Source organism: Somniosus microcephalus, chromosome 25 (genome assembly GCF_052327205.1).
Source record: "Somniosus microcephalus isolate GS21.2 chromosome 25, FLI_Smic_1.0, whole genome shotgun sequence".
Taxonomy (NCBI): Eukaryota; Metazoa; Chordata; class Chondrichthyes; order Squaliformes; family Somniosidae; genus Somniosus; species Somniosus microcephalus.
The window spans coordinates 36,395,220-36,423,006 of NC_141011.1; the positions used below are offsets into that span (position 1 = coordinate 36,395,220).

Sequence of the window (27,787 nt, forward strand, 5' to 3'; positions counted from 1 at the left end):
CTCCTCATACGTCATTCCTGCCATCCCAGGTATCAGCCTGGTGAATCTTCGCTGCACTCCTTCCATGGCAAGAACGTCCTTCCTCAGGTAAGGCGACCAAAACTGCACACAATACTCAAGGTGCGGTCTCACCAAGGCCCTGTACAACTGTAGCAAGACATCCTTGTTCTTGTACTCGAACCCTCTTGCTACGAAGGCCAACATACCATTTGCCTTCTTAACCGCCTGCTGCACCTGCATGCTTACCTTCAGCGACTGGTGTACAAGAACACCCAGGTCTCTTTGCACTTCCCCTTCTCCCAATCTATTACCATTCAAATAATAATCTGCCTTCCCATTTTTGCCACCAAAGTGGATAACCTCACATTTATCCACATTATAGTGCATTTGCCATGTTTCTGCCCAATCACCCAACCTGTCCAAATCGTGCTGGAGTTTCACGACATCCTCCTCACAGCATACCCTCCCCCCCAGCTTTGTGTCGTCTGCAAATTTGGAGATATTACATCCAATTCCCTCGTCCAGATCATTAATATATATTGTGAACAGCTGGGGTCCTAGGACCGATCCTTGCGGTACCCCACTAGTCACTGCCTGCCACTCGGAAAACGACCCGTTTATTCCAACTCTTTGCTTTCTGTCCGCCAACCAGTTCTCCTATCCAAGTCAATACCTTGCCCCCAATCCCATGTGCCTTAATTTTGCACGCTAACCTCTTATGCGGGACCTTATCGAAAGCCTTCTGAAAGTCCAAATACACCACATCCACTGGTTCTCCCTTATCTGTTTTACCAGTTACATCCTCAAAAAATTCCAGTAGATTAGTCAAGCATGATTTACCTTTTGTAAATCCATGTTGACTTTGTCCGATCCAGTCACTGCTTTCCAAGTGCTCTGCTATTACATCTTTTATAATGGACTCTAGCATTTTCCCCACTACCGATGTCAAGCTTACCGGTCTATAATTCCCCGCCTTTTCTCTACCACCTTTTTTGAATAGTGGGGTAACATTAGCTACCCGCCAATCCATGGGTACCGTTCCAGAGTCTATCGAGTTCTGGAAGATGACCAGCAATGCATCTACTATTTCTAGGGCCACTTCCTTAAGTACCCTGGGATGTAGATTATCAGGCCCTGGGGATTTATTGGCCTTCAGTCCCATCAATTTTCCTAACACCATTTCCCTACAAATACTGATTTCTTTCAGTTCCACCCTTTCATCAGACCCTATGTTCCCCGGCATCTCTGGGAGGTTATTTGTGTCCTCCTTTGTGAAGACAGAACCAAAATATGTATTTAGTTGGTCTGCCATTTCTTTGTTCCCCATTATAAATTCCCCCGATTCTGACTGCAAGGGACCTACGCTTGACTTCACCAATCTTTTTCTCTTCACATATCTATAAAAGCTTTTACAGTCAGTTTTTATGTTCTCTGCAAGCTTACTCTCATATTCTATTTTCCCTTTCTTAATTAATCCCTTTGTCCTCCTTTGTTGAATCCTAAACTGCTCCCAATCCTCAGGATTATTGCTTTTTCTGGCCAATTTATATGCCCTCTCCTTGGACCTTATGCTATCCCTAATTTCCCTTGTTAGCCACGGTTGGGTCACCTTTTTTGTTTTATTTTTATGCCAAACTGGGATGAACAAATTCTGTAGTTCATCCATTCGGTCTTTGAATGTTTGCCATTGCCTATCCACCGTCAACCCATTGAGTGCCATTCCCCAATCAATCCTACCCAACTCGCTCCTCAGACCATCATAGTTTCCTTTATTTAAATTGAGGACCCTAGTCTCCGAGTCAACTACTTCATTCTCCATCTTAATGAAGAATTCGATCATATTATGATCGCTCCGACCCAAGGGACCTCTTACAACAAGGTTCCATCTGCCCTCTCTGGTGGATGTAAAAGATCCCATGAAGAAGAACAGGGGAGTTCTCCCAGTGCCTTGGTCAATATTTAACCCTCAACCAACATTACTAAAACAGATTATCTGGTCATGTATCTCATTGCTGTTTGTGGGACCTTGCTGTGTGCAAATTGGCTGCCATATTTCCTTATATTTCAACAGTGACTACACTTCAAAAGTACTTTGGCTGTCAGGTGTTTGAGATGTCCTGAGGTCATGAAAAGCACTATAAAATGCAAGGCTTTTTGTTTTGGTTTTCCGCCTTTTCCTTTACATTCCCAACATTTCTCGTGTAATCCTGCTGAAAAAGAAGCAGTTTGTGTGCTCTTGTGTTAGATGGTATAATAATGCTGTCATGGAACTAGATTTTGTTCCTTGAGTTTGGCTGAGTGCATCTCATCACACCATTGCAGGATTAATGGCTAATTCATCTCATTGCTATTTGTGGGTGCTTGCCATGCATAAATTAGTTGTCATGTTTGCCTACGTAACAATAGTCACTGATCTTCAAGGAGTTCTCTCTTCACAGATGCTCTTGACTAGCCGTGTGAGAATCACAGAATCACAGAAACCCCACAGTGCAGATAGAGGCCATTTCGGCCCATTGAGCCTGCACTGACACATATCCCACCCGATCCCCGTAACCCCACGTATTTAATCCCCCTAACACTAAGGGTCAATTTATCATAGCCAATCAACCTAACCCGCACATCTTTGGACTGTGGGAGGAAACCGGAGCACCCGGAGAAAACCCACGCAAACACGGGGAGAATGTGCAAACTCCACACAGACAGTCACCCGAGGCCAGATTCGAACCCGGGTCCCTGGCGCTGTGAGGCAACAGTGCTAACCACTATGCCACCGTGCTGCCCAAATGCAAGTGTTTCTTTTAGCAGGAGAACTCGCACTTTCCTGTTGCATGTGAGATCCTGGGAAACAGCAATGGAAGCATTATTGCAAGTATGTTAGATGCTGAGAAAACTAGATAAATCCTTCAGTCTGAGGCTGTGGAGGAATGCATGCTGAAAGTAGCAAAGGTAACGCTTCATGGGGGAAAAATTCAGTTGTTTGCACCTCCCATTAGCGCCTTAAGAGGGCACTAATGGGGCACAAAGCAATTAGCGCCCGGGCGCGGCGATGTTTGCGCCGCTCGCGAAATTAACTAGACATTTTGCGGTGGCGCTAAACACTGCCGCCACGATTTCTTGTGCTGGCAGATTGTGATGTCAGTCGAGTGCGCAATGCCCCGGTAGCACCCCGGACCGGATATTGAGTGGCGCCGCCTGCCACTAGCAACGACAGGTTGAGGGGAGCGTTTTGCAGTCAGAAAGGGACTGGGGGAGCGCTATTTAAAGGCGACCGCTTCCTGCCTTTTTTTGTTGGTGACATTTCTGCACCACGCATTCTGAGAGAGAGACTTCTGGAGAGATTCTACACTGTGTGAAGGAGTTTTGGGTACTGAGCAGCACTTTGCAGGTTCATTTTGATTTCCCCTTGTATCGATTTAGAAGAGACTGGGGGCTGCACTCTGAGCTCTTTCCCTGGGTCTCTCCATTGTTCTTTACAGCAGATTTGATGTACAGGTCTCTCCAGGCCGAGATTCAAGGCTGCAATGAGCAGGGTGTGGATGGAGAGCAAGGTCGACCCTCCCCTTTAAGATAAAAACAGAAACTGCTGGAGAAACTCAGCTAGTCAAGCAGCATCTGTGAAGAGAGAAACAGCGGTAACGTTTCAGGTCGATGACCTTTCGTCAGAACTCCCCTTTAAGAACTGGCCGGCGCCAGTGTGTCTGTGTTCCATTGCTGACTGACATCACATGAGCTTCGCCAGCACTCTGAGGTAGCGCCTAGCTCCTCGGCCTTTGCGCCTGATTTAGTGCTCCAATCCCCACCAGGGGCGATAAAAGCCAAGTTTGCCGTCGGAGGCGATAATTAGCGCCAGGCGTTAAACTTTGCGCACGGCCGATAATGGCGCCCCAGACGGGGGCGATACTGAATTTTTCTCCCCATGAGTATTACTAATCAGTTAAATATTAAATCAGTATTAATTTAATCACTAGAGGTCCACTCGGACTGAGGCCCACAGGCTCACAAATAATTTTGGTGAGTGGACAACCAGTCAAACATGTTCTTGATGTCTCAATAACATTTTGAAAGTGTCTGTTTCTGACACAGACTAGTTGAAGTGATTGAGGACCCCTGTAGTACATGAGCTTTAGCGAGCCAGAGTTCCTCATCTTGACCTTTCTTATGTCTATATTACAAGGAGACCAGTAATGTTTGTTTTTGGCATGAATTGAAAGCAAATGCTAAAATAGACACCTGGGCCTAGTGCAAACTTGGCAGGGAGGGCAATTAAAATGGAGTGGGGGCCTTGCCCATTTTTTCCTGCCCCGATCTGGCCGATTGCAATTTTAAAGTGTAGTTAAAACAGGAATGCAGATGCTCCCAAAATATGTTTTCTAATCAACTATAGATGGTGATAAATTAGGTGGCGGCCATCCCCATAAAAGGTCACTGTGAAGATCACTGATTTGGGCTTTTGTGATTGTTGCAACATAATTGGCCATTTTCAGCCATTAGGAATGAATGCAAGTCTGATTTCACTTGTGTATATATATATACTTGTTACTGTGTATGTTAGTGCAAACATCACTAAGAAGGTGCTATCTCATTTGTCTATGTAAAATTATTCATTGTGCTGTGATCTAGCCAAATTAGCTAAATTGCAGATTGTTTTAGTCCACTGTTGGTGATGAGATAGGAAAAATGGCAAACAGAAATGTAACTATTTGGCCTAGCAAAGTATTTTTTCTGTATACTGTATTAAGACACAGATGTTTTAAAGGGAGTAAAATTATTGTGGTAGCCACACTGCTGTTATATGCCTGCTCCAGGAATTCTGTGTTGAAAAACAGTGGACAGAGAACTCCTAAATGTATACTACGTGCAGCATAGTCCAAAGTCCTTCTAATTATTTGTAGTGGTGAAAACCTTGCCATAGAGTAGCTAATGGTCAATAAGTGAGCAGAGTTTTAGCTCAGGAGACTACAAATATAATGCAAAGCTTAGTTGGCTTTAGTGAACTACAGTTCATGACGATTGTGATCGATGGTGCTGTTTCACAGTTGTGTTTTTTTTAAATACATCTGAATGTCAAGTAGGCAGAGAAGTCATTACATACTTTTCAAAAATAACACGTCCAATTAGAGTTCTAATCAATAAACAAGTTTGTCTATATGGGAACATTTAGATTTCAGACCAGTGGGGAAAAAATAACAGCAGCACAGGTGTAGCTTCTTGCAGATGTAAACTTGCCGAGTCAGGATTCAAATACTGTACAGTGTAAATTGCTTTACTGCAGTAAAAGCATTTTTTTTCACCATGCTCTGCTAAATGGATTTTGTTCGGCCAGATACTTCTGTGATCAGCTGATTTTTTTTTTTCTGGGCATGGAACCTGTGTAGTACTTGTGTCTGTCCTCCCTCACTGCTGACTGTGCTAGACTATGCAGAGGAGGCTGTGCTTTGCATCTAATAGTCTATCTCTGTCTCTCTTTCTTCCTCTATCTCTCTCTCCTCTCTTTCTCCCCTCTGTCTCTGTCTCTCTGACTGTTTCTGTTCCTTTCTTTATCTCTCTTCCTAAACTACAGACGTCTTGTTTTTTTTTGTTTTTTTCCCCTTGACACCTTTACAGCAGGATAACCTCAACGGAACTTGAACCATACATTGTGTTGTGAAGAGGGGGTAAAGGTAAGCTGGGTGTAATGAGGGGTTTATTATGCTTTTTAAAGCTTTGTTTTTTATGTAGGTCTTGCTTTGAGATTATTCTGAGTAACAGATGCAATGCAGCATGAGCTCTGTCGAGGGAATGCAGGTTCTCTTTTTTTGCTGCATAGCCAGGCATTTGTGTATATTATAGCAGAGGCAGTGCCACCACTCCAGGTCTGTCCAGGTTTTGCTATGCAGTGCCACATTAAAACAAATTATATTTTGTGGCAATGTTACGTGGCTATAGGATCTGAAGATTTTGCTCCAGTAATATTCCTTAACTGACATTTTAGTGTTCAACAGATAATGATTTAAGAAGGAAAACAAACGTAAGATTATCTTTTCTGATTTAATTCATTTGCATGGGATAGCACATACGTGCATAATTTGGCAAAATATTTTGATATGAGGTTCTGATCCCTGTATTAATCTGATGAATAATTTTACCTCTTTGAGAGCATCTCCTGTTGCATGATATGCATACAATTGTTTGTACGTCCTATGTGCTATAGCATAAGACTTATAGAAATATAATGACTTAATTCATGTTTTTGATTTCTTTTTAACCTTTTCCTAACTAATGGACTTTTGTCTCCATATAGCTTCAATTTCCAAGCCAGTCTTTGTTCACCAGATAGGCATGTTTGCTGAGCAGCAGAGTCTTCTCCCTCCGACCATTGCCCCTCCATAGTGAAATGTTTTGCAATCACAACTATTTGACCCAGTATTTTTTCCAGTGTATGTAATGGGTTAAATTTTGAACAAGTGCTAGATCTCCATTGTACGGTCACAGCGTTCTGAAATAATTGTCTATTCCCCCTCAAAATGTTATGATTTTAGGAATACTGTGATACATACAGAATAATTACAGGGACCAGAGTTTGTATGAGCTTTCTTTCCGCAAAAGAACTGTTTGTTCAGAAGCTATTTTCAGTTCATGAGTACAAAGAAAAATCGTAGAGCTGGCCTCCTTAGATTCTCTGGTTTATTACATTCTTATGTCTCTTTAATTTTCTTTTTTGTTACATCCTTTGAGAAGGGTCCCAATAAATTTGAACTATGTTTCTTCTGTATCCAGATGACCACCATCTGAAAATCCCCTAACTGGAGTTAAAATGTAAAATTTAGTCCCGAAGTGTAAATTGACACAAAACTAGCTTTTCAACTCAATTACATATACAAAAAAGGGAATTATTGCTGTAGGAGAGGAAGTACTTCTAATAGAAAAACTTGTATTTATATAGCACCATACCATGTCCTCGGGGCGTTTTAAATCTCCAAAATGCTTTACAACCAATGGATTACTTAGTACAGTCACTTTTGTTATGTAGGCAAATGCAGCATGCAATTTGCATATAACAAGGTTCCACAAACAAGAATGAATGACCAGATAATGTGTTTTTGGTTGTGTTGGTTAAAAGAGGCATGTTAGCCAGGACGCCAGGGAAATTCCCTACAATTGGGCAGATTTGGCCTTGCTTTAATGTCCATCCAAAAGATATTGGCCCGGACTTTGCGGTGGGTAATGACGGTGAACTGTCATTACCCCTCTGTAACTGACCGCAACTTCAGGATTTAGCGCCTGTGCATCTAAATGTGGAAATCCTGAAGTTGCAGTCAGTCATTTACTGATCTGACACGGGCTGCGCTGTGGAACCCCCCCCCCCCCCCCCCCATAGCTGGCAATCAGTGGAATCAGTGGAACTGATGAAAACTTGAGCTTTTTTGCACTAATATCGCTGTTAATTACCCCATCTAGTGTCATGCCTTGTTGGAATAGGTGTAACTGGGGTTTTAACAGCATAGTGACTGCTAAACAACCATTCTGGCTCTGAAAAACGAATTTTTATATTTGTGGAATGTCAAATTTCTCCATTGTGAAGTTTGTTCATGATATTTCAGGTTCTACCTTGTCCCCCTGTGAAAGACAGAATCTTTATTTCGCTCTCTAACATTTTTAAAAAGTGAGGATAAAAGCTGCTTTTTATTTCCTGGGTTGCTGTCTGAGAATTTTTCAATGTGATTGGCTGCTTAGCCAGCTTGATGACATCATGGTTGTATTGCTCTAGGAATCCCCTATTCACAGCACTACAATCAATTACACGTCGAGAAACCTCAAGTTTTTGCCACAGAGAACGCGTGATCTCTTTGGGCAGCTTTCTTCGAGGTCAGCGGCGAGCTCCTTTTGCTTCGCTGCTGACTGCAAATTACGGGCCATTACCTCCAACAATGCAGCAGTGCCTCCTCACTGAAGTGTCAGCTCAAGTCCCTGGTGGGGCTTGAACCCATGACCTTCTGATTTGGAGGCAGGAGTGTTACCAGTTGAGCCAAAGTGGCACGATAAAGGACTCTTCCTCTCCCCACCATTCTCTCCAATTCAGGTAGGGGGACAAATTCCTTATGAAGTGATTGAATCTTTGAAGAGCAGACTTTGCAGACTTCTCACGACCATCCCTATCTTGACTCCATAAGTGGAAAAGAGCGAATCAGAAGTGTCCCAGACCTGAAGAAGGCAAATGGTATGTTGGCCTTCGTAGCGAGAGGGTTTGAGTACAGGAACAAGGATGTCTTGCTGCAGTTGTACAGGGCCTTGGTGAGACCACATCTCGAGTATTGTGTGCAGTTTTGGTCGCCTTATCTGAGGAAGCATGTTCTTGCCATGGAAGGAGTGCAGCGAAGATTCACCAGGCTGATACCTGGGATGGCAGGAATGACGTATGAGGAGAGATTGGGTCGATTGGGCTTGTACTCGCTGGGGTTTAGAAGAATGAGGGGATCTCATCGAAACTTATAAAATTCTAACAGGACTAGACAGACTAGATGCTGAAAGGATGTTCCCGATGGTCGGGGAGAACAGAACCAGGGGTCACAGTCTAAGGATAATGGATAGGCCATTTAGGACAGAAATGAGGAATTTCTTCACCCAGAGAGTGGTGAACCTGTGGAATTCTCTACCACAGAAGGCAGTAGAGGCCAATTCATTAAATATATTCAAGAAGGAGTTGGATATATTTCTCAAGGCTAAAGGGATCAAGAGGTATGGGGAGAAAGCAGGGACCGGGTACTGAATTTGGATGATCAGCCATGATCGCATTGAATGGCGGAGCAGGTTCGAGGGGCCGAATGGCCTACCCCTGCTCCTATCTTCTATGTTTCTATGAAACGTTAACTCTGTTTCTCTCTCCACGGATGCTGCCTGGCCTGCTGAGTATTTCCAGCATTTTCTGTTATTTCAGATTTTCAGCATCTGCAGTATCTTGCTTTTGAGCTAATGCAAGTGGTAGGCCAGCCAGTAACCTCCCGTCTCAAGGCTAATTCATTTTCTCAGTCTGGTTCACTGATGTTGGTTCCAGAGACATGAATGATGTAAATTCAGTGCTAGAAAAGTCTGTCTTTCTTTCTAGATGGATACAGTACTGCTAAGCAATCATGTGTTTCTGAAGTTTTACACATTTCTGAACATCTCTGGGTTGATATCCATGAATAGAGAGGATTCCAGAGTGCTCTACCTGAGAGCTGTTTGCTGGCACATATGCTGTTACATCAGCTGAACAGCTGTTTTGTGGTTTTTGGATTGGAAGTGGTGGAACTTTATTAGGCTGCCAGTGACTGGAGGAACAAAAAATCTCATAACTAGCAGAATAATTCCAACTTCTTTTCTTTCTTCCTCTGTCTACTCCCCTCATCTACATGAAAGAAAATATTTACATTGGCAGTATTTGCTCCAAAGTAATTTTTCCTCTTGAATTTGTATTCAAATTTAGGCTGGGAAATAAAAGCTGTAGAATGGTGGTGCCATTGGTAATGTTTAAATATGGGGGAGGGAATTTTCAAATGCTGGCTGTTAGGATCATTAATTGAGAAATTGTGCCAGTTAAACATTTTACAAATGTATGGAAATGTTGTAATTTCATCTGAGTAGCCCTGTCATGACGCTCAGTGAATTGATCATTGCAGAGGCATGATTATTATGGTTGAGCACCTTCGCAAGAAGGAAATGCGTTTCCTGAGATCTATATGAATTGAACTGGTCAGCCGTAGAGATGTGCTGATGGACAACTTCTAAGAATAGTTTAAAAGCCTTCCAGAAAAGCTAGTTTAATAGACACTTTTAACTGTTTTATATTACACTAGCTGGGGAGCCCCGCGTTGCGAGGGCAATTTTGGGGCGCTTGGTCTCCCTGCCCCTGTGTGTCCCCCCTCTCCCTGTCATGTCCTCTCCCTGTCCTATCCCTCCCTCCCCTCCCCTCCCCTCCTCTCCCTCCCCTCCCCTGTCTCCCTCCCTCCCCCTGTCTCCCTCCCTCCCTCCTCCCGTCTCCCTCCCTCCCTCCCCCCGTCTCCCTCCCTCCCTCCCCCCGTCTCCCCCCCTCCCTCCCCCCCCCGTCTCCCTCCCCCCCCCGTCTCCCTCCCCCCCGTCTCCCTCCCCCCGTCTCCCTCCCCCCGTCTCCCTCCCCCCGTCTCCCTCCCCCCGTCTCCCTCCCCCCCCGTCTCCCTCCCCCCGTCTCCCTCCCCCCGTCTCCCTCCCCACCGTCTCCCTCCCTCCCTCCCCCCCCCCGTCTCCCTCCCTCCCTCCCCCCGTCTCCCTCCCTCCCTCCCCCCGTCTCCCTCCCTCCCTCCCCCCGTCTCCCTCCCTCCCCCCGTCTCCCTCCCTCCCCCCGTCTCCCTCCCTCCCCCCGTCTCCCTCCCTCCCCCCCGTCTCCCTCCCTCCCCCCGTCTCCCTCCCTCCCCCCGTCTCCCTCCCTCCCCCCGTCTCCCTCCCTCCCCCCGTCTCCCTCCCTCCCCCCCGTCTCCCTCCCTCCCCCCGTCTCCCTCCCTCCCTCCCCCGTCTCCCTCCCTCCCTCCCCCGTCTCCCTCCCTCCCTCCCCCGTCTCCCTCCCTCCCTCCCCCCGTCTCCCTCCCTCCCTCCCCCCGTCTCCCTCCCTCCCTCCCCCCGTCTCCCTCCCTCCCTCCCCCCGTCTCCCTCCCTCCCTCCCCCGTCTCCCTCCCTCCCTCCCCCCGTCTCCCTCCCTCCCTCCCCCCGTCTCCCTCCCTCCCTCCCCCCGTCTCCCTCCCTCCCTCCCCCCGTCTCCCTCCCTCCCTCCCCCCGTCTCCCTCCCTCCCTCCCCCCCGTCTCCCTCCCTCCCTCCCCCCGTCTCCCTCCCTCCCTCCCCCCGTCTCCCTCCCTCCCTCCCCCCGTCTCCCTCCCTCCCTCCCCCCGTCTCCCTCCCTCCCTCCCCCGTCTCCTCCCTCCCTCCCCCGTCTCCCTCCCTCCCTCCCCCGTCTCCCTCCCTCCCTCCCCCCGTCTCCCTCCCTCCCTCCCCCCGTCTCCCTCCCTCCCTCCCCCGTCTCCCTCCCTCCCTCCCCCCGTCTCCCTCCCTCCCTCCCCCCGTCTCCCTCCCTCCCTCCCCCCGTCTCCCTCCCTCCCTCCCCCCGTCTCCCTCCCCTCCCTCCCCCCCGTCTCCCTCCCTCCCTCCCCCCCGTCTCCCTCCCTCCCTCCCCCCCGTCTCCCTCCCTCCCCCCCGTCTCCCTCCCTCCCCCCGTCTCCCTCCCTCCCCCGTCTCCCTCCCCCCGTCTCCCTCCCTCCCTCCCCCGTCTCCCTCCCTCCCTCCCCCCGTCTCCCTCCCTCCCTCCCCCCGTCTCCCTCCCTCCCTCCCTCCCCCCGTCTCCCTCCCTCCCTCCCCCCGTCTCCCTCCCTCCCTCCCCCCGTCTCCCTCCCTCCCTCCCCCCCGTCTCCCTCCCTCCCTCCCCCCCCGTCTCCCTCCCTCCCTCCCTCCCCCCCCGTCTCCCTCCCTCCCTCCCTCCCCCCCGTCTCCCTCCCTCCCTCCCCCCCGTCTCCCTCCCCTCCCTCCCCCCCGTCTCCCTCCCTCCCTCCCCCCCCCGTCTCCCTCCCTCCCTCCCCCCCCCGTCTCCCTCCCTCCCCCCCGTCTCCCTCCCTCCCTCCCCCCCGTCTCCCTCCCTCCCTCCCCCCCGTCTCCCTCCCTCCCTCCCCCCCGTCTCCCTCCCTCCCTCCCCCCGTCTCCCTCCCTCCCTCCCTCCCCCCCGTCTCCCTCCCTCCCTCCCCCCCGTCTCCCTCCCTCCCTCCCCCCCGTCTCCCTCCCTCCCTCCCCCCCCGTCTCCCTCCCTCCCTCCCCCCCCGTCTCCCTCCCTCCCTCCCCCCCGTCTCCCTCCCTCCCTCCCCCCGTCTCCCTCCCTCCCTCCCTCCCCCCGTCTCCCTCCCCCCGTCTCCCTCCCCCCGTCTCCCTCCCCCCGTCTCCCTCCCTCCCTCCCCCCGTCTCCCTCCCTCCCTCCCCCCGTCTCCCTCCCTCCCTCCCCCCGTCTCCCTCCCTCCCTCCCCCCGTCTCCCTCCCTCCCTCCCCCCGTCTCCCTCCCCTCCCTCCCCCCCCGTCTCCCTCCCTCCCTCCCCCCCGTCTCCCTCCCTCCCTCCCCCCCCGTCTCCCTCCCTCCCTCCCCCCCCCCGTCTCCCTCCCTCCCTCCCCCCCCCGTCTCCCTCCCTCCCTCCCCCCGTCTCCCTCCCTCCCTCCCCCCCGTCTCCCTCCCTCCCTCCCCCCCGTCTCCCTCCCTCCCTCCCCCCCGTCTCCCTCCCTCCCTCCCCCCGTCTCCCTCCCTCCCTCCCCCCCGTCTCCCTCCCTCCCTCCCCCCCCGTCTCCCTCCCTCCCTCCCCCCCGTCTCCCTCCCTCCCTCCCCCGTCTCCCTCCCTCCCTCCCTCCCCCCGTCTCCCTCCCCCCGTCTCCCTCCCCCCGTCTCCCTCCCCCCGTCTCCCTCCCCCCGTCTCCCTCCCCCCGTCTCCCTCCCCCCGTCTCCCTCCCTCCCTCCCCCCGTCTCCCTCCCTCCCTCCCTCCCCCCGTCTCCCTCCCTCCCTCCCCCCGTCTCCCTCCCTCCCTCCCCCCGTCTCCCTCCCTCCCTCCCCCCGTCTCCCTCCCTCCCTCCCCCCGTCTCCCTCCCTCCCTCCCCCCGTCTCCCTCCCTCCCTCCCCCCGTCTCCCTCCCTCCCTCCCCCCGTCTCCCTCCCTCCCTCCCCCCGTCTCCCTCCCTCCCTCCCCCCGTCTCCCTCCCTCCCTCCCCCCCGTCTCCCTCCCTCCCTCCCCCCGTCTCCCTCCCTCCCTCCCCCCGTCTCCCTCCCTCCCTCCCCCCGTCTCCCTCCCTCTCTCCCCCCGTCTCCCTCCCTCCCTCCCCCCGTCTCCCTCCCTCCCTCCGTCTCCGTCTCCCTCCCTCCCCCTCCCCCCGTCTCCCTCCCTCCCTCCCTCCCCCGTCTCCCTCCCTCCCTCCCTCCCCCCCGTCTCCCTCCCTCCCTCCCTCCCCCCCGTCTCCCTCCCTCCCTCCCTCCCCCCGTCTCCCTCCCTCCCCCCGTCTCCCTCCCTCCCCCCGTCTCCCTCCCTCCCCCCGTCTCCCTCCCTCCCTCCCTCCCCCCCGTCTCCCTCCCTCCCTCCCTCCCCCCCGTCTCCCCTCCCTCCCTCCCTCCCCCCGTCTCCCTCCCTCCCTCCCTCCCCCCGTCTCCCTCCCTCCCTCCCTCCCCCCGTCTCCCTCCCTCCCTCCCCCCGTCTCCCTCCCTCCCTCCCTCCCCCCGTCTCCCTCCCTCCCTCCCTCCCCCCGTCTCCCTCCCTCCCTCCCTCCCCCCGTCTCCCTCCCTCCCTCCCTCCCCCCGTCTCCCTCCCTCCCTCCCCCCGTCTCCCTCCCTCCCTCCCCCCGTCTCCCTCCCTCCCTCCCTCCCCCCGTCTCCCTCCCTCCCTCCCTCCCCCCGTCTCCCTCCCTCCCTCCCTCCCTCCCCCGTCTCCCTCCCTCCCTCCGTCTCCCTCCCTCCCCCCGTCTCCCTCCCTCCCTCCCTCCCCCCCGTCTCCCTCCCTCCCTCCCTCCCCCCCGTCTCCCTCCCTCCCCCCGTCTCCCCCCTCCCCCCGTCTCCCTCCCTCCCTCCGTCTCCCTCCCTCCCCCCGTCTCCCCCGTCTCCCTCCCTCCCCCCCTCCCCCCCGTCTCCCTCCCTCCCCCCGTCTCCCTCCCTCCCTCCCTCCCCCCGTCTCCCTCCCTCCCTCCCCCGTCTCCCTCCCTCCCTCCCTCCCCCCGTCTCCCTCCCTCCCTCCCTCCCCCCGTCTCCCTCCCTCCCCCCGTCTCCCTCCCTCCCTCCCTCCCTCCCTCCCTCCCCCCGTCTCCCTCCCTCCCTCTCTCCCCCCCTCCCCCGTCTCCCTCCCTCCCCCCCCTCCCCCCGTCTCCCTCCCTCCCCCCCTCCCCCCGTCTCCCTCCCTCCCCCGTCTCCCTCCCTCCGTCTCCCTCCCTCCCCCCGTCTCCCTCCCTCCCTCCCTCCCCCCGTCTCCCTCCCTCCCTCCCTCCCCCGTCTCCCTCCCTCCCTCCCTCCCCCCGTCTCCCTCCCTCCCTCCCTCCCCCCGTCTCCCTCCCTCCCTCCCTCCCCCCGTCTCCCTCCCTCCCTCCCTCCCTCCCTCCCTCCCTCCCCCCGTCTCCCTCCCTCCCTCTCTCCCCCCCCCTCCCCCCGTCTCCCTCCCCTCCCCCCCCTCCCCCCGTCTCCCTCCCTCCCCCCTCCCCCCGTCTCCCTCCCTCCCCCCGTCTCCCTCCCTCCCCCCCTCCCCCCCTCCCCCCGTCTCCCTCCCTCCCCCCGTCCCCCCGTCTCCCTCCCTCCCCCCTCCCCCCGTCTCCCTCCCTCCCCCCTCCCCCCGTCTCCCTCCCTCCCCCCCTCCCCCGTCTCCCCCCCTCCCCCCGTCTCCCTCCCTCCCTCCCTCCCTCCCTCCCCCTGTCTCCCTCCCTCCCTCCCTCCCCCGTCTCCCTCCCTCCCTCCCGTCTCCCTCCCTCCCTCTCCCCCCGTCTCCCTCCCCCTGTCTCCCTCCCTCCCCCTGTCTCCCTCCCTCCCTCCCTCCCTCCCCCTGTCTCCCCCCCCCTCCCCCTCCCCCTCCCTCTCTCCCTCCCCCTCCCCCCCTCCCCCTCCCCTCGCCCACCCCTTCCCCCTCCCCTCGCCCCCTCCCCTCCCCCCCTCCCCTCGCCCACCCCCTCCCCCACCCCCTCCCCCCCTCCCCTCGCCCACCCCCTCCCCCTCTCCCCTCGCCCACCCCCCTCCCCCCTCCCCTCGCCCACCCCCTCCCCCCCTCCCCTCGCCCACCCCCCCCCCCCACTCCCCTCTGTCCCTCTCTCCGGCCCCTCCCCCTGCCTAGCGCCTGAGGTCCGGAGCTAAGGTCCCCCGCGTATCGCGCGGCTGATGGACGGCCGCTGTGGGAGGGCGGGCGACGCATGCGCGGTCAGCGCGAGCCCCCCACGATTTCCCGAGGCTCGCCCCCCCCCCCCCCCCGTGATTTCCCGAGGCTCTCCCCCCTGCGATTTCCCGAGGCTCTTCCCCACCCCCCGTGATTTCCCGAGGCTCCCCCCCCCGCGATTTCCCGAGGCCCCCCCCCGCGATTTCCCGAGGCTCCCCCCCCCCCCGCGATTTCCCGAGGCTCGCCCCCCCCCGCGATTTCCGAGGCTCTCCCCCCCCGCGATTTCCCGAGGCTCTCCCCCCCCCCCCCCGTGATTTCCCGAGGCTCCCCCCCCCCCCCCCCGCGATTTCCCGAGGCTCCCCCCCCCCCCCCCCATTAAATTGTTATTTAATTCCCTAACACATCATTAAAATATTTACCTTAGTTCCCCTAACACACAGAAAGTGTGGGGGAAAAAATTGTGAAAAATCAAGATGGCGGCCACTCACCTCGGTTCAGAAGGAGAAGGCCCGCCCACACACGCACCGATTGGTCGACCGGTCAGGTCACCGAAGCGTCGGATTGGTCAATTGTCGAGTCACTCGACACTTCAACTGTAGGAAGGAACCCGCCGTCCGATTGGTGGACCTCGACGTCACACGGTCGCTAATGAGATGCTGATGAGCGGAACGCTGAAACGTTTTTGGGATACCGCGGGCGGGATTTTTTGTCCGGCCGAAACGGAAATACGCCTATGACCGGTCCGGAATCGCACGCTTTCTTTTGAGGCGACGTGCGCGTCGGTACGCTCTGTAACTTTCAAACGTATAGAGAACGGACAGACAGACATCGGGACAGACAGAAGAGCCGCTTTATATATATAGATAACTTCTTCAAAAAAAAAAAGAGGCTCTCTAGTGCCCTAGTGCTGTGAAATTCTTCCCATTTATAAAGTGGGGGGGATTTCTCCGCACCATAGCAACAGTCAGGCAGCTGTGCATGTCTGTATGGATTCTCCCCATGGTACACTGGGGGTTGCAGCACTCCTTTGTTTTAAGTTGAAACCCAGCATCCAGTATCCTCTATAATTATTAGCCCGACTATGCCTATGGAGATTATTGTTTTCTCTCTTAATCAAAATCATGGAAGAGAACCCGTGATACTTACTCAGTGGCTCAACATGTTGGTATAATGTATCATTTAGTGGGATACAGCTGAATCCTGATAATAGCATTACAGGATTGGAACAAATTTTGAGGCAATAATTTTAAATATTCTTTCCCTAACCATTCACCAGGAAAACTCAAAAAATTCTGCCAGTGAGGGTAATATTTCTACTGATGGAAAAATTAAGCGCAATCAGAAATTAACCATTAAAAATTACAGCCATCTGATCTACGTGAGCTTTTCCCACTCCATGCGGACAGTAAAGAGCAGAAAAGTTATCCACAGAAGAAACATGGAAAACATGAATTATGCATGTTGGCTATAAGCAAACTCATTACAATTTTTTTTTAGGTACCAAAAGTAAAATGCTTAGATTTAAGAAGCATGGACGTGATTGGAAAGTTATTGCAAAAAGGAGCAATGGTGTTTCCAGAGTCTCTTGAAAGAGTCTCAATGACTTGCAAAATAATTGATTCTAATAATAAAAATAGCGACAGTTTAAAACTCTGCTATACCAAAGGAGAAAACTTTGGGTAAAGAAAGAATGTGCATATATGTTTATTGTTTGGAATAATAGGTTTGTATCAACCAATTCTTTGCCCCAATCTTTTCTTAGTCATAATGATTTTCTGTTCACATTTCATATAAAACTTGAGCCCCAACTTGGCTGAGCAACCTGTTATGTTGAATTTTTGAATCCAGAGACTTGAGCACAACAATCTAGCCTGACACTCCAGTACAGTACTGAGGGAGTGCTGCACTATTGGAGGGGAAATTCTCACATCTACAAATATATTTCATTGCTAATATATTCTCCCTCATTACAAACTCCATCTTTCGGATGACACGTTAAACCGAGGCCCCGTCTGCTCTCTCGGGTGGACGTAAAAGATCCCATGGCACTATTTTGAAGAAGAACAGGGGAGTTCTCCCCAGTGTCCTGGCTAATATGTATCCCTCAATCATCATCATCACTAAAAAACAGATTATCTGGTCATTATTACATTGCTGTTTGTGGAAGCTTGCTGTGTACACATTGGCTGTCACGTTTCCTACATTACAACAGTGACTACACTTCAAAAAAAAAAAGTACTTCATTGGCTGTAAAGCGCTTTGGGACATCCGGTGGTCGTGAAAGGTGCTATATAAATGCAAGTCTTTCTTTCTTTACTGCATTTGTTAAACCTAGTTGGACAGTTTAACTTCTTGACGGGTAAAAATCTAAAGTCCTGGTGGGCGATTATAGTGGCTCAAATTACTTAGACTTGTCTCCTTGCAATTGACTAAATGGCAAATTTGGAACTGCTTGGAAAAATGCTTCTAGTCAAATAAGCATGCAAGGAGACTGGTGGAAATTTGACTAAAAACTAGATTTTGCTCCAAAATCCAGTTTCTCACTTGGCAGTAGATGGGTGCTGATTTTATGTATCTGGAAAACAACTTCCGTTGGAAAAAAATTGATTTTTATTGCTTGTGCCATAATCCTTTAATGCTTGTGCTCCAGAGCAAGCTGCGCCTTTAGCCAAGCTGTTCTAGTACAGCTACAACACTGGCATCTATCCGACAATGTGGAAAACTGCCCAGGTATGTCCTGTCCACAAAAAGCAGGACAAATCCAATCCGGCCAATTACCACCCCATCAGGCTACACTCAATCATCAGCAAAGTGATGGAAGGTGTCTTCAGCAGTGCTATCAAGTGGCACTTACTCACCAAAAACCTGCTCACTGATGCCCAGTTTGGGGTCTGCCAAAACCACTTGGTTCCCGACCTCATTACAGCCTTGGTCCAAACATGGACAAAGGAGCTAAATTCCAGAGGTGAGGTGAGAGTGACTGCCCTTGACATCAAGGCAGCATTTGACCGAGTGTGGCATGAAGGAGCCCTAGTAAAACTGAAGTCAATGGGAATCCGGGGGAAAACTCTCCACTGGCTGGAGTCATACCTAGCACAAAGGAAGATGGTTGTGGTGATTGAAGGTCAATCATCACAGCCCCAGGACATCGCTGCAGGAGTTCCTCAGGGCAGTGTCCTAGGCCCAACCATCTTCAGCTGCTTCATCAATGATCTTCCCAACAACATAAGGTCAGAAATGGGGATGTTCACTGATGACTGCACAGTGTTCAGCGCCATTCATAACTCCTCAGATAATGAAGCAGTCCATGCCCACATGCAACAAGACCTGGACGACGTTCAGGCTTGGGCTGATAAGCGTCAGGTAACATTCGCGCCACAGAAGTGCCAGGCAATGACTATCTCCAACAAGTGAGAGTCTAACCACCGCCTTTTGACATTCAATGGCATTACATCGCCAAATCCCCCACCATCAACATCATGGGGGGTCATCATTGACCAGAAACTTAACTGGAGCAGCCACATAAATACTGTGACAACAAGAGCAGGTCAGAGGCTAGGTATTGTGCGGCGAGTGTCTCACCTCCTGACTCCCCAAAGCCTTTCTACCATCTACAAGGCACAAGTAAGGAGTGCGATGGAATACTCTCCACTTGCCAGGATGAGTGCAGCTCCAACAACACTCGAGAAGCTCGATACCATCCAGGACAAAGCAGCCCGCTTGATTGGCACCCCATCCACCACCTTAAATATTCAATCCCTCCACCGCCGGCGTACCGTGGCTGCAGTGTGTACCATCTACAAGATGCACTGCAGCAACTCGCCAAGGCTTCTTCGGCAGCACCTCCCAAACCCGCGACCTCTTCCACCTAGAAGGACAAGGGCAGCAGGCGCATGGGAACACCACCACCTCCAAGTTCCCCTCCAAGTCACACACCATCCTGATTTAGAAGTATATCGCCGCTCCTTCATCGTCGCTGGGTCAAAATCCTGGAACTCCCTCCCTAACAGCACTGTGGGAGTACCTTCACCACACGGACTGCAGCGGTTCAAGGCGGCCCACCACCACCACGCGCAATTAGGGATGGGCAATAAATGCTGGCCTTGCCAGTGACGCCCAAATCCCACGAACGAATAAAAAAACAATCCATTTAACAGTGGATGTCACATCACAACTGAGCCTAAGTTGAAATTGTTTATTTTTGAAAATAGAATCTTTTCTAACATGTTGCCAGTATGTAAACTGTACTAAAAAATAGTAGATTTAACATTTAGTATGCTGAGCAATGAAAATCAGAACAATTGAGGAACACTTTATGCTTGTGTCAGAAGTATACATTGATGTATGATCTCCAGATCAGAAATTCTTTATGCAGTGCTAATTTTATTAACCAATTAAATATATTTGTTGTTATATCATTCATTCGGCTTCATTGGCTATACTGATGGACCATTTGGAAGACACTTGGAGAGCAGCAAGTTCAAATTCACTTGCATTCAACAACTCAGCTTCAAATTGATCCATTCTTGAAATTGATTCCAAAGAATGATTCAGAATTTCTCATCTGAAGGACATGCTAAAATGTCTACGTCGGTTTGAATCAGCTCCTGGTGCTTGACTGTTTCTAATAGGGAAATTCAGATAATCAGTCCGTGCAGAAGAGACTAGATGAACATGACTGCAGGCACTAGTTTCCACTGCTGCTTGTGGATTAAACAGTGAAAACTTAGTGTTGTAGATATTCGCACTGAGTAAGTGGTAATTTCATTTTAGAAGGAATCGAAGACATAAATTCTGGAATAGTTCAAGAGACAGTTCGATGCCGTGATGGGGTAACTGTAGGTTTTTTTGGCAGGATGAGTGACCTGGACTGACTGACTTCCGTCATCTGTATTAAACTTTGTGATCATTGACTAAATTGGCAATCATTATTTCAGTACAAGCAGTGTTTTAAATTGGAGTTCATTATGAACTGATTCCATCATATAGTGCTATGTTTACTGCCACAAACTCCGTTCTATAGCCACCAACTCTGTCCCTCTCCCTGGCATCCGTCTGAGGCTGAACCAGACTGTTCGCAACCTTGGTGTCATATGAGCTTCCAACGACATATCTTTGCCATCACTAAAACTGCCTATTTCCACCTCTGGAACATCGCCCGACTCTGCCCCTGCCTCCGCTCATCTGCTGATGAAACTCTCATCAATTCCTTTGTTACCTCTCAATTTGACTATTCCAACGCTTTGCTGGCTGGCCTCCCACGATCTACCCTCCGTAAACCTGAGGTGATCCAAAACTCTGCACCCGTGTCCTAACTTGCACCAAGTCCTGTTCACCCATCACCCCTGTGCTCACTGACCTACATTGGCTCCCGGTTAAGCAACGCCTCGATTTTAAAATTCTCATCCTTGTTTTCAAATTCTTCCATGGCCTTGCCCCTCCCTATCTCTGTAATCTCTTCCAGCCCCACAACCCTCAGAGATATCTGCGCTCCTCTAATTCTGGCCTCTTGAGCATCCCAAATTTTAATCGCTCCACCATTGGTGGCCGTGCCTTCAGTTGCTAAGGCCCTAAGCTCTGGAATTCCCTCCCTAAACATCTCCACCTCTCTACATCTCTTTTCTCCTTTTAAGACGCTCCTTAAAACCTACCTCTTTGACCAAGTCTGCCCTGATATCTCCTTATGTGGCTCGGTGTCAAATTTTGTTTTATAACGCTCCTGTGAAGCGCCGTGGGACGTTTTATTAAATGGATTTGTTTCAAATTTAGATGAATCTAATGCAATGTTCCCTCTAATTTCTTTTTGGTGCACGGTCCATTTAAATTGCGCAGTATCTTTTCCAGCGGCAGCAGCTGGTGTCTGGCCACGCACCTTCGGGGGAACATTGATCTGACCCATGTTCTTGTACATTTAACCATCCAAATCCCTAGCCTCTGAACTCAACCCACCTCAGCCCCTAGTTTGAGACCTGCACCAATTTGGCTGCTTGTAAAATGAATAGGCACCACAGGACCTATTGAAAATTCTTGGAGTTTTAATAAAAGTGGGCTGCCCCCCCCCCCCTCCTCCCCCAGCCCAAGGACTGCACTCACCTTTCCCTCTTGTGTAGTGGTTTTAAAGCTACTTACTTTGTATACCAGTGGGAAAACCTTCGTGTGAAAGCGAAGGAAGACATTTAAAAAAGAATCGCTTTTTATTTTTGCTTGAAATTTTTCAACAGACACTCAGCATAGACATATGAGATGGCCATTTTTTTTAGCTGCTGGTCTGTGATACCACCCTGTAGTACAAACTGGTGTATAGGTGTTTCATGTATCTGTAGGAAACTGTCTATTGGACTTGTATGCAAATTCTGACTCATTTTAATCTGTTTACTGTACTGAATGAGGTATGATTTTGCCTGGAATTAACTGTATTGGTATGGAAAGAAAGACAGACTTGCATTTATATAGCGGCTTTCTTGACCTCAGGACATCCGAAAGCGCTTTACAGCCAGTAAAGTACTTTTGAAATGTAGTCACTGTTCTAATGTAGGAAACACGGCAGCTAATTTGTGCACAGCAAGCTCCCACAAACAGCAATGTGATAATGACCAGAGAATCTGTTTTAGCGATAACGATGTTTAAGGGATAATTATTGGCCAGGACACTGGGGATAACTCTTCTGCTCGTCTTAGAAATAGTGCCATAGAATCTTTTATGTCCACCTGAGTTTTAACATCTCAGCCGAAAGACGGCACATTCGGCAGTACTACACTCCCTCAGTACTGCACTGGAGTGTTGGCGTAGATTTTTGTGTTCAAGTCTCTAGAATGAGACTTGAACCCACAACCTTCTGACTCAGGCGAGAGTGCTACCCACTGAGCCACGGCTGACACTGATGGCCCTAACTAGTGCAAAAAATTAAACTTAATTTGAAATTTGGTACCAATATTCTAGTAAATTAACTTCATGGGAGGTCGTAGTATTTCCAAAATAAAATCTATTTTCTGCTCTTGAAGCTTCCTTACAATCCCACTCTAATCTGAATCATCCTAGTCCATTAAGAGTTCTCATCCAGCCACCAAAAATGCATTAGAAACTAAATAATGTATTTGGTGCAAGGACAAAAGTGATGTGATGTTGATAAACAAGCCAGAGTTTCCTCTTATTAATTTATTAAGAATCTACTACTTTCCATTATGATGATGTGTCATTAAATATATTGTACGCAAGACCGATTACATCTGTGCCCTGTCCTTCCAGTACTGGCAGAGATTGGGTTATGTGGTTTAAATTAAAGATTTGAGATGCTATGGGAATGCTTTTACATGCAATCACATCAATATTAATTTAACACATCTCATTGTATTATAAAATAATAGTGCAATAATGAAAGGCTATTTACATTCAAACTAATAGTAATAGGCTTTATCATAAATACTATTTAAATATTGACCTTGAGATCCAAGGTATAATAGTGCTTGTAGAATTACAGATAGTTATTTCTAAAAGCAACCAGCTTTGATCCATTGGTGCATATGACAGATTTTGCTTTATTTACTATTCCTTCCCGCTACCTTTCCCATTAGCAACTTTTATATTTTCTTTCATCCTACTTTAAGATTTTGGTGATCAAGAATGTTTGTATGTCAGGGTGTTTTACTATGTTAGTGATTATTCTAGCACAAGATGAAGCCCAGTGTGGTGAAACCAATGGCATACACACGCCTTAGAGTTAATAATTAACAGGTTGGTAATTCAGAAATAATATATTATTATGTGTGACATAAGGCTGTAAAGAGTACAAAATGACAGTCTCACTAACAGCAGGAAAAAGAAGGATAGTTAAAATTGAGTGAAGATTCTGAGGGATTTTACAACAGTTGTGCGTGACTTGTCACACGGGGGAATTTTAACCCCAAAAAACGGGTGGGTTGGGTGGGAGGTTAAAGTGTAAAAAATCTGAATTCCGACCCCAACCCACATCCAGCCCGTCCACTTTTGGTTTTAACGGAGGCGGGATGGAGGGGTGGGCAGCCAACCCACTCCCAGGAGGTGAGTTGGCACTTTAAATATGATAATGAGTCTGGAAGCCTCGGAAATTAACCTGCTTTGAAGGTTTAACTGTGGTCCGGCTGGGGTACCTGGGCCTCTGGATTCCCAGCAGCTGTAGCAAGGCGAGGACAGCCTCAGGGGGCAATCCTTGTGGGCCAGGAGGAGCAGGAGTGCTTCCTCCTTTCCCCCCCACCCCCGGGTCAGGGCTCGGACCCCACCCCCGAACTTGCTACCACAAGGAGTAGTTGAGGCAAGTAGCATAGGTACATTTGAGGGGAAGCGGCCAAACCCGCAAAAGACCATCGCTTCGACACTCCACCTCAACACCAATCAAGCAAACCGAGCTCGGAAAGTCTCCTTTTGCGGCGCAGAGGTAAACCATGCCATGCTTGATTGCATTCTGTTGCATAGACAGCATCTCCAGAACCTTGGGAATAAACTAAAGAGTAGGGTCAGCCTGATCCAGAAACTCACCTGGAGAGCAGATGCTCAAACCCTCCGTACGGCAGCACTCACCCTGGTGTACTCTACAGCGGAGTACTGCACTCTGCATGTCAAATTCCTTGATGTCCAGCTGAACTCTACTATGAGAATTATCACCGGTACGCTTATATTGACACCAACAGCTTGGCTACCCGTGCTTGCAAACGTCGCACCCACCACACCTACGCCGTGAATATGCAGTCTCCAAAGTATACAACTGCTACACCAGCAAAGAAATGATGATCCAGGCTGACTTGACCAACCTACCACCAACCTGTCTCAAATCTAGAAGGCCATTTTGGACTGACGCTGAAGCCCTTCAGCAATCTCCCCTCAGCCTTGATGACCGATGGCGAAATGCTTGGAAGAACTGCGACATACCAAATGGATTCCTTATCGAGAACTCCACAGTACAACCTGAAAGATCAAACCTTCCTCGCTAACAGTGGACAACCATTAGACAGCCTTAGAACTGGTCATGGTAGATGCTGCCACCTTCTCCATAGATGGAAGATTACAGCATCCCCATCATGCGACTGCAGAGCTCCTAATCAGACCCTGGAGCACATCACTGAACATTGCCCTCAGAGGAAATTGGAGGCAGCCTGCAAGATATCCACGCTGTTGCATCGGAAGCTTTGGTTTGGATATCTGACTTGGATATTGATATTTAATTTGCTTTTTTTTGCTACTACCATATGGAAGAAGAAGGGGAAGCTAAATAAACACATGAGGGAGAAAGGGATAGAAGGATATGTTGATGGGGTTAGATGAAGAAGGGTGGGAGAAGGCTTGTGTGGAGCATAAACACCAGAATGGACCTGTTGAGCCAAATAGCCTGTTTTTGTGCTGTAAATACTATAATATAATAACACTATAACATTTATTGTGGTTTCTTTTGAGAAGCCTATGTGAAGGCTAAAGGTCCCTAATGCAGACACCACCAAGGTTGAAATAAATAAAGCAGATGATGAGATAAATCAAAAGAAGTAATTAGGCAACACAAAACTTTTGTGTTCTAAAAATCTGAAAATAATTGGAGGAAAGGAGGGCTGAGGGAAGTAAGGAGCTCCACAGTTTTGAGGTCCTGGGAAAGAGTGAATTAGAGTGAGAGACAGTACAGTGAGTCTTGATTTCAACATCATGAGGATGCAGGGAGGGGGATGAGGATGCAGGATGGTGTATTTGAAGCTTAAAAGGAACAAGAAAGGGAAGTTCAGAGGAACACTGACCGTTCTAGTATTAAAATAATAGATCAAGATGAAAAAGGTTAGAGTGGAGAGAGGTGTTTGTACCTAAGCCAAAGGTGAGGTGAATGACCTACCCAACGTAGAAAAACATAGGATCAGAAAAAACTCTTCTTCTGGCTGGTCCCCTCAATCACCCACTCCCTCAAATATTTATCCAATTCTCCCTTAAATTTTTCCACATTTTCTAACTTGCTGGGCATTATCTTTTTGTTTCTGCTGTTAAGTGCAAGAGAGGCATTAGAAGAACCTCCCCAGATATAGAAGCCATACTCTAGCCTTGGATTATAGAAGTATGTTGAAGGGCAAAGTAAGTATTTGGCACGAAAGAGGAAACTGAGTTTCTTCGATGTAGGTTTAGTCATTTATAGCTGGCTGACAGTAAAATTTAGCTTAAACACTGGTTATTTGCTCTAGTGTTGTAGTCAACTTTGAAGAAGTATTTGTACAATCGAAGTAAGACAGTTTGGATTTTGAAGATGGAAATTCTGAAATATCAACCAAAACAAAGTTTAAAAAAAATAAGTCTTTTTTCCTTATGATCTGGAGGTACACTGTACTATTTATTAAGGCTAATAATATCCGGAATCAGCTAGAGTTTAAAATTCAGTATATGTCCATTTTCTATAGCTGGTTTACCACTGGAGGAGCATCTCTAGTGATTTGAATCAGACTGATGTAAAATGTCTGATTTGAATCATTGGTTATTTTGTGCCTTGAGGAAAATTGCAACAACAGCGTCAAACTGATAATTGGATACCATCCGGCACATTAACTTGGTTGGGAAGAAGGTGATTGCAGATGTTATGAGTGGTTGCAATTTGATCTTAACTGAAGAATTCTGGCGTCAGTACTGGGGAAAATCGAAGAGCGAAGTGAAGCAAAATGGAACATTAAAAATGTGGAGGACAGTGGATAAAATTGCTGTCATTTTGTGAGCTGAAAAACAAAACAACTCTCCATAAGTTTTAAATGTTGTTAATTTACATGGTTTATTTTGTTTCAGCACAGACTAAAAACTAGATGCATGTAGATTTTTATGGTTACAGCTCTCTGAATCTTGTTTCCAACACTGAGTGTCTAGAATAAGAAAGAGTTCACAACCATGTAACTTGTTATGGGGAAAAATTAACCACAAAAGCAATTGCATTTATTCTTTGCTTCTATAATGCAGACCTTTTTTAGGTGAAAAAAATGTTTGAATCACTGCCACTGTATGTATAAATGCATTTGTGTGTTTGTATTTAGCAGTAGCTCCAGTTTGTGTGGATGAGACAGTAATAGCTTAAATGCCAATGCTGCAAGCCAAAGGCTGAGTTACTTTATTTTTAAGAAATTTTGATTTAAAAAAAAGTAAAATACCTCCTAGATCCTTTAGAGAATGATAAGTGGAGCAGTTTAAAAAAAAACTCGCTGAAAAAACTCTTCATCTACTAAGACATGTTATGTGAATTTTATTCAAAAGAAATAAACCCTAAAAAGGAACAAAATGTAGGTTTTTGGTACATTGGAATAGAAAAGAGCTGCAACAGGCCATAAAGATTAGATGCAACAAAGGAGAGAAAGAATCATAGGATTGAATAAAATGCACTTTTTTGGGACAATTTTTTCTCCTTTCCCCTCCATTAAGTGCTTACTGATGGACAGTTCCGCAGGGATTGGCTGTTCCCCTCCGTATTTCATCCATGCACCAATTATTCATGCATGAGGTTAAATAATGGCAGACAATCTGACCGTGGTGAGCATCACAACTGTACCTGTTCCTATCCTCATCCAGTATTTCCTGCAGGTGCCACTGGATAACATTCTTGCAAGCAGGCAAGTGATTTGTTTTCAACTCACTAAAGGTGCAAAGCAATCTGTCCCATGCTACTTGGTGGCTGGAATTGCCAGCCATGACTTGGAACTATCATTTCAGAATGTTAGGTGTAACATAATTTCAGTGGCTCAAATCTGAAAGGTAGCAGGTAATGACTAAACTAATATTACTCTGGATTTAATTTCCTTCTGTGATTAAATTCTAGAATTCAGTGCACTTATTTTGAAGGGTTTAAATTAATCCCAGTGATCTATCTTGTATGTATTTCAAGTTTTCTTTGTATTTGTATCTGTATACAGCAAATTATGTACCTGTATTGGTAAAGTTTAGGCTGTCCCCATTTAATGTTGTGTTTCAGTGAAGCCCATTGCTGCTGCCCCAGTGCAGTGAGCTGAAGTTTGATGGTGAAATGTGAAAAGTGCTGTTCATGCTGAAATTTTTGATTAATGGTTAAGAAGTAGAACTTGCTGATGTGTGTTAGTTCTGAAGGCTGAGTTAATTATATTGATCCACTTCTTATAGCGCTGAACTAAAAGGCTGATTGAATTAATTACATCATCATGGACTGCAGCATAGGAAGGATTTTCTTTCTTCAGATTTTTTTATACTGAAATAATTCCCTGAAGTGAAGAGAGTATGAAATGAGTGTGTAGAGGCTGAAGAGAATACTATACATAGGTTTTTCTCCCATGAGGTAATTTTATAGGATTCTTGGGAATTCTTTAGCAAAATTGTTAGATTTAGAAGTACTTTTTTGGGGATGGAAGGACTTCACATTTTCTCCATTTTTTGGGCCAACTGAATCTACTGCCATGACAAAAACTACCATTGTCAAGTGCAACATTCTCAGAAATTTCCCCAAAATAAAATGTCGCATCAACAAGTTTAAACCTTGTGTGTAACTGCCAGCTAAGACAGCAAACTTAGCTATATGGAATGTACGTAATTGTTCAACAGTCATGTATCTACTACAAGTACACACTGCAGATAATCACTGTCTGCTGTATGTGTCTTGGCACTGTGTTTGTGGAGCCACCCCATGCGCGCTACTGGGGTTGCATCGCTCCCAAAATTCTCATCACAAGCAGATTCCCCTCCAAGTTACACACCACCCTGACTTGGAAATATATTGCCATTCCTTCATCGTCGGGTCAAAATCCTGGAACTCCCTACCTAACAGCACTTTGGGAGTACCTTCACCACATGGACTGCAGCAGTTCAAGAAGGCGGCTCACCAGCACCTTCTCGAGGGCAATTAAGGATGAGCAATAAATGCTGGCCTTGCCAGCGACGCCCACATCCCTTAAATGAATAATAAAAAAACTGGCGGGAGGGTCAGTAACCAGAGGACACAGAT

The 27,787-nt window shown here is 49.1% G+C and overlaps 1 protein-coding gene across 10 annotated transcripts in view; it reads left to right on the top strand.

The window, feature by feature from the left end:
* Positions 1–27,787, top strand: part of kcnab2a (potassium voltage-gated channel subfamily A regulatory beta subunit 2a) — a 372,430-nt gene that overhangs the window by 39,251 nt on the left and 305,392 nt on the right. For 2 of the 10 annotated variants that reach the window (XM_085967209.1, XM_085967210.1), the window contains exon 3: positions 5,605–5,660. The exons of the other annotated variants lie outside the window; for them this stretch is intronic. The gene's annotated coding sequence lies outside the window, so the exon portion shown is untranslated. The remainder of the gene's footprint in view (positions 1–5,604; positions 5,661–27,787) is intronic. 10 annotated transcript variants of the gene reach the window in all.